This window comes from Amyelois transitella, chromosome W, assembly GCF_032362555.1.
Source record: "Amyelois transitella isolate CPQ chromosome W, ilAmyTran1.1, whole genome shotgun sequence".
Classification (NCBI taxonomy): Eukaryota; Metazoa; Arthropoda; class Insecta; order Lepidoptera; family Pyralidae; genus Amyelois; species Amyelois transitella.
The window spans coordinates 10,566,632-10,573,996 of NC_083536.1; the positions used below are offsets into that span (position 1 = coordinate 10,566,632).

General features: G+C 38.5%; 1 pseudogene; it reads left to right on the forward strand.

Annotated features, from left to right (window-relative positions):
* The first annotated feature begins 2,590 nt into the window (after positions 1-2,590).
* On the forward strand, positions 2,591-3,217 carry LOC106140358 (piggyBac transposable element-derived protein 2-like; annotated as a pseudogene).
* Positions 3,218-7,365: the final 4,148 nt, after the last annotated feature.

The window sequence follows — 7,365 nt, forward strand, 5'->3', positions numbered from 1 at the left end:
AGGGGAGGCCCCTGTTCCTCGCCTCCGATCTTCCTTCGCCAAGGTCGGAGTGGAAACCGATGAGGGACAGGACCCCTACCTCTGGCTTGCCTTAACCGGCCGGTCAGAGTGGAGTCGCGAGAGCTATACGCTCGAAGGATGGAAGTGTAAAATGTCATAACGCCGGAGGTGCCTGACTGGATCACCACGATTTCACGCCCCGCAGTCTCACCTCTCAACATCCTTAGCCACCCACGCCGATGTTGCCCCTTTGTTGCTTATCATGGTGACTGATTTGGGGGGCCCATTTAGTGAGTGGCGAGTCACCACCTGCCACATAATAGTCACGTATTCATGATTATGGCAGGTGTCCGAACCTCTCCAGCAATAGCCCAGTCTAGGTCCATCCAAACGTCAACTCCATAACCCATCATCCTTTTCCTTAATTTGTAATAGCTCCACCTCCTGCCGAGACCTGTTCATGGACATATCATCTATTGATATACATAATAATAATAATAACTCCCCCGAGGGGCCACCTTGTCGTGGTGGGGGGGCTTACGAGGAGGGTTGGAAAAACTTCACGTCACTAACATCCTGACCTTACTTTGTATCAAAAAAAAAAAAAGATACTGTATGCCAATAATAGCATGGCCCCAACCTCCTCAAACTAACGGTCCCAAAGCCAGAAAGAAGAAAGAAAACAATAAAAAACATGGTACAGACAAGAAGCTCTTCAAAACGGCCCCAAGTGCTCGGCGGACCCAGTACCAGCACTGGCTATGACGGAAGTCAACCTGAGACTGGGTCTAGGGGTGCGAAGAATCCCCAAGCGGAGATACCTACCCGTCAAACGACTCGCGCTATGAAAAAGGACAATGATATGTTAAGCGAATTAGATCAACAACTTCCCCATTTGGCTCATATGAATCACCTAGCTCATCACCATACTCTTTCCAGACTCCATTCCACTCAAGTAGCAATTCACCAATGTCTGTGGATGTTGTGCAGGAGGCTGACGCTATTAAACCTGCATCCGCCATAGGCTTAAACCGTGCGCGTAAAAGATGGTCAGACGAAATGAATAAATTCATCTGGCGCGCGTATCTCATAGCAACTAAATTAAATACAAGTAAAATTTATTTAGATCACCTGTACTCTGAATTTGCCAGAATATTCCCTGAAATGCAAGCATCAAAACAAAGACTAGGAGACCAATGTAGAGCAATACATAGAAATAAACTACTTCCACAAGACACTTTAGATAGTATCAAAGAAGAAGTAAGAATATACTTACAAGAAACACAACATGACCAAACACACTCACACAACACTCAAACAGAAACAAACAAGAGAAGAAAATGGACTACCGACTATAACGAATCAATAATTTGAAACTATTTCAAAATCACAGAACTAGGAAACAATAAAAGTGCTTACAGACCGCCACTTCACCAAGCAGTGATAACTGAATTCGCAGAACTTTCCGATGTAAGTGAGCAAAGAATTTCGGACCAACTGCGTGCAATACTGAATAACAAATATATCATGGAACACAGACTAAAAGAAATTCGCGATGAAGTGTCAAGGGATATTGGTATAAACTATAACGAACATGATACCACACAAATTGAACACATAAGTGTACAAGTAGACTGTACAATTGAATGCACAAATGAATCGGACATGGAAAACCTACCCAGCTCATTTTTACACACACTCTCTCATAACATACAGTCATCTTCACCTGACGCAAATCACCAAGAACAAGGCAATATTGATGTTATTACAGTAGAAAGAATTAGAATTGAAGAAACATTCAACACCACACTCGAGAAATTCGAAGCAACCAACCCCACTGCGCGACCTTTTATACCCAAACAGAAACCCTCAAAAACACTCTCAAATATTGTTAATTTCATTAATACATAAATACTTCCATGTCATATTAAAGGTAACCAAGATTTCTTGACCACTCAAACCATCATTTACTGCGCAGCTTATACTGCTGCTATATGTAATGGAGGAATTAACCCATTTGGCGTCTTTGTACCTAATTGGGTACAGCAATTAAATCGCGGATTATTAATAAATGTTTAGAGTTATACGTCTCATTTGTCATTTTTTGGAGGGTAGACTAACCATATTATAAAACTATATAAATTATATGCGGGTATATTCAATTTAATTGACACTTGGAAGAATCTGTTTTGACTGTGCCACCAAAGATTTGAGTAAGTACATAATTCAATATTTTATTAGTGTATATAATTTTAGTTAAATGTATGTTATGTTAAAGATTACATCTTAAACATTGCAATAAATCATTAATTAATGGTTTACGACTCGGTAGTGAAAAGTTATCTTGTCTGATATATTACTGTACGTGTTTGTGTACAGCGGCGGGATCCCTATATTTAAAAATACTTCTTTTTCAGATTTTGTTACCATGAGTTCAAAGGAGTATAATGTGGTAAATCATTACAGTGGCTTAGAAGAAGCTGTTTATGCAATTTTGCAAGATAGTGACAGTGATGCGGAGTACGATTTTGCAGTCATACCACCGGAACCCAGTGTTCTGACAGATGAAGAAGAAGGTGCCGATATAGAAATGTTTGCTGCTGCTCTGCCGCAAGATGTACCAGGCAATATAGAGGTATTTAGGTCCGATAATAACGACTACAATAGCAGCGATGATGAACCTTTAGCTGAAAAAGCAAAAAGGGCTAGTCACCATCAGTCAGATCAGCCAATATGGCGTAAATCTTCACCCATTTACTCTTTTTCTCTCCAAGAAACATCTGATGTGCAAAACAGACAAGAAACCGTAAAAGAACAGCTTTGAAATTTTACACCAGTTCAAATTTTCGAAAAAATATTTGATGAAGAAGTTTTGAGCTTGATAATAACAAATACAATGATATATGCTAATCAAAATAACAGACACACATTTCAACTGGACTCCGTTGATTTGAAGAAATTTATAGGTATTCTGATACTCTCTGGATATCATAAAGTACCCAGAGAAGACTTGTATTGGTCGTATGATGAAGATGTAGGCATTGAAATGGTGTCCAGGACCATGTCTAGACAAAAATTCCGAGACATAAAAAGGAATCTTCATTTTGTCAATAATGACGATGCTTGCAATACCAGTGACAAAATGTTCAGAGTTCGGCCTTTAGCTAATATTCTAATGAATAAATTCAACCAGTGGGGTGTGATGCATATGTTATAATATGTTCAATATTTCTATTGATGAATCGATGGTGAAATACTTCGGCCATCATCCTGCAAAGCAGTTTATCCGTGGAAAACCTGTACGGTTTGGGTATAAATACTGGGTGGCTGCAAGTTCTACAGGATACTGCTACACTTTTGATTTTTACTGTGGAAAAACCATCGATGTTTCTAGTGATCCTTTAGGTTCAAGAGTAGTCAAGAAATTACTTTTAAAAATGGGGACGGATCCAAAAAATCATCAAGTATTTTTTGATAACTTTTTTACCAACTACAATCTCTTAGTGGATCTCAAAAAAGAAGGATATCGTGCAACTGGTACAATAAGAGACAATAGGACTAAAAAATGTCCTCTAAAAAGATGCCAAAAAGATGAAGAAAGAAGATCGTGCCTCAAACGACTACAGATTTGATAAACAAAATGAAATATTATTGGTAAGGTGGAAAGACAATAGCGTATGTACGGTGGCAACAAACTACGATACCATTGAACAATGGTGTCGTAGTTTGTTGCTTTGTAGGGAGTAGTAAAGCGATGGTCTACTGTACAACGTCAAAAGACTGAAGTCAAGATACCAAAGTTGTTCCAAACTTATAATAAAAATATGGGAGGCGTAGATGAATTGGATCAATCAATATCACTGTACAGGATTGCTATTCATGGAAAAAAGTGGTGGTGGGTTTTGTTTACGTATTTGGTAGATATGGCGATATCAAACGCATGGCGTTTACACGTAATAAATCATGATGAGGCGATGGATCAACTTATGTTTCGACGTTCTATTGCAAGATACTACTTACGTCAACAAACTAAACCTAAGACCCGACCTTCTTCTTCAACAGTCCCCAGTTTGGCCCAAGATGGTGTAGGGCACTTTCCTCAAAAGCTTGAGAAACCATTAAGATGTGTTTTATGCCATTCAAGAATACGTTGGAAATGCAAAAAATGCGTAAAACACTATGTGTCGAAAAATCTTGTTTCGAGAATTATCACTCACTAGCTGTGCCCGCGACTTCGTCCGCGTGAAAGTCGGGGGGACGGTCAGGCGGTCACGCGTATTAGAAAGAACGCTGGTTCGCCGTATTAAATGTTTCGCTGCAAATTGCTTATAACGACTATATCTCAAAACCTATTCGTCTGATTTATATACTGTAAATGGCAATTTTAGTCTACATGAAAAGCCGAAAGTAATAAACATATTTATTTGGATAAGGATTAATACTGAATTAAAGAAAATTGGTTTCAAAATAACTTATGTTTATAATGAAAAAATAATCTTAAAAAATGAACATAAAAGTGGTTATTGTAAGTAAACCTTAAGAGATAGATATATGCTCTCGCGGACTTTTTTGTGGCAAAAAATGAGTACTTCACATCTTTAGTACAATGTTTTACTATATCTTTGTTGGTTTGCGCAGCGTTCGCGTGGAAAGCTCGCAGATGGCCGACTCATTCAACTTTCACCTGCATTGTTGATGTTTCCCGTAGGAAATCCGGGATAAAATATAGCCTTCCTCGATAAATAGACTATCTAACAGTGAAAGAATTATTCAAATCGGTTCAGTAGTTTCTGAGATTAGCGCGTTTAAACAAACAAACAAACAAACAAAACAAACTCTTCAGCTTTATAATATTAGTATAGATAATACGCCGCTGTGCCCAATCGAGTACACCTTTTTAAAAAAAAAAAACTAATTTTGAGTTTGATTGTTTTTATTATTCTTATGTTCTTTTATAACCTACTTACTTGAAAAATAAACATTGTCACAAAAAAAACAGTGTAGTTTAATTTTGGCGGTTAATGGGTTAAGGATACGTTTCCACATAACTCAACAAACCAACACTGTAAGAGAATACCTAATTGGTAGAAAAGACTAGAGAAGAAAATTAAGACCATTTCATTAAGGTCATTTTGCAATAAGAGGGGATATTGCAAAATGACAGAATATATGAGAGGCACCGCAAGTAATAGACTCACATCTTTAGTAGAATTAATCAAAAATAAATACCGAATACACTCACAGCATGAACAACCAAATATAACGAATCAAGAATTTCTTGACACAATCAAGCAGAAACTTAACGCAGCTACCAGTAGATTAAGAAGATACATTAATTGCCCACTACGTAAATCACAAAATTCTCAGTTTATAAATAATGAACATCAATTCTATAGAAAACTTTCAAAAGACACCCAAAGCACAGCACTCGCACAATACTACACAACGCCCATACCAAACACTGAACTTCACAGGTACTGGTCTGAGATATGGGCAAAACCGGTTTCCCACAACATTAATGCAGAATGGCTTCAGAATTATAACAGTTTCACAGACTCAACTAGACCAATGCAATTTGAACATATACCGGTAGATATTTTTATAAAAGTGTTACAAAAGGCTCATAATTGGAAGGCACTTGGCAGTGACTGTTTACATAATTACTCCTCTCTCGCCCACAAGCCTTGATGAGAGTGGACGTGTCGCATATTTTTATAATAAATTAATTAATTTATGGTGAACAGTGCAGTCAATACAGTTAATTAAGTGTATTCACGTAAGTGCCACATTTGCATATAGAAAATTACTTAAATCTAAAATATTCCACTGCATTCTTACGGCGTGTGGCCGGCCGCTGACCGATCAAGCGAGCGCGGTAACCCGCCCTCACCTCCGCGAAAAGAAACAGTTGCGATTTTTCGACTCTTTCGCACTTGCAGCGCCACTCGCTTCTAGCCCCCTCCTTCGTTTGATGCAAGCTACGACGTTCTACTCGCAGCGAGCTACGACTGCTACGAGACACTTACCCCACCACGGAGCGGTTGTCTACGAGAAATCTCGTAGCACATAAATTTACGTTTCTACCTCATCCGTCACGTATCGTCTCATCAAGTACCTATTATATTTTTTACTCCTTACACTGCAGCTATGCAACGCTCGCCAGCGAATAATAAACAAGCTGTCTACGGATCTGCCCCCGACGTTAGTAGTCCTGTCGAAAATCTGGGAAGTGATACAGTCACCCTTCGAACATCTAAAAGGCGTCGCTGTGATTGTGGCACCAATTACGAATCTAAATTGGATATCTTTATTGATTCGCTGACCGAGTGGAAACAAACAACTGATGATAAATTAAATAGCATTCAGACGTCTATGTCAGATATTCAACGTCTTAACGCTGAAATAGTTGCTACCAATATCGATATAGAAAAATCCATCTCCTTACTTTCTGTGAAGTACGAAAACGTTTGTGAACAGCTGTCGTCTCTTCAAATTAGGACCGAAGAATGCCTGGACCGCGTTTCAAAATCTGAATTGGTTGTTGAGGATATCGATAGATCATCACGATCGGCCTGCCTCGAGCTGCGCAATATTCCTCACAAATCAAACTCTAGCCAAGAAGATTTGGTAAAAGTTGTAGTCACTACATTTAAAGCGCTCTCGATCGAAATATTTCCTATAAACATCTATGACGTGCGCCATCTACCATCAAAGTCCGTGAATAAAACCATAGTTGTCTCACTTAATTCAGTGCTTACTAAAAATAAAATTCCGAGAGCCTTTAAGTCATACTACAAGGCGAATGCCGGTAATAGGCTGAATTCAGGTATTTTCGATTCCGCTTCAACTTCGCAGCCAATCTACATTGCCGAACATCTAACTCCCAGGGCCCGACGGCTACACTACTTGGCCCGTGAGTTCGCAAAAGAGGAACAGTACAAGCATTGTTGGACTTCAGGAGGACGGGTGCTGCTGCGGAAAGACGACGACTCGAAATACTTAGTCGTTACTTCTGAGGATCAACTGTTAGCGTTAAAACAAAAACAAAAATGTTAATTATTTCTGTACTCATTTAAATTCTCATTAATCACTTTAACTTTGCTCGCTTACCTACCTAATTAATTGTTAACAGGCAACCCAGTGTTCATATTTTCTATACGTTACACTTAAATATTTAATTTATAGATACTTGTTGATTTACTCATACTCACATTGTTGTTACTTTTAACTGTAAAAACATATAACGTTTTAGGCTATGCATTATTAAACAAAAGTTGTATTGATTAGCTGGTATCCCATAACACAAGGCAACTTATCTTGGGGCTAGCTCAATCTGTCGGCATTTTTGTTATTAATAATTATCGT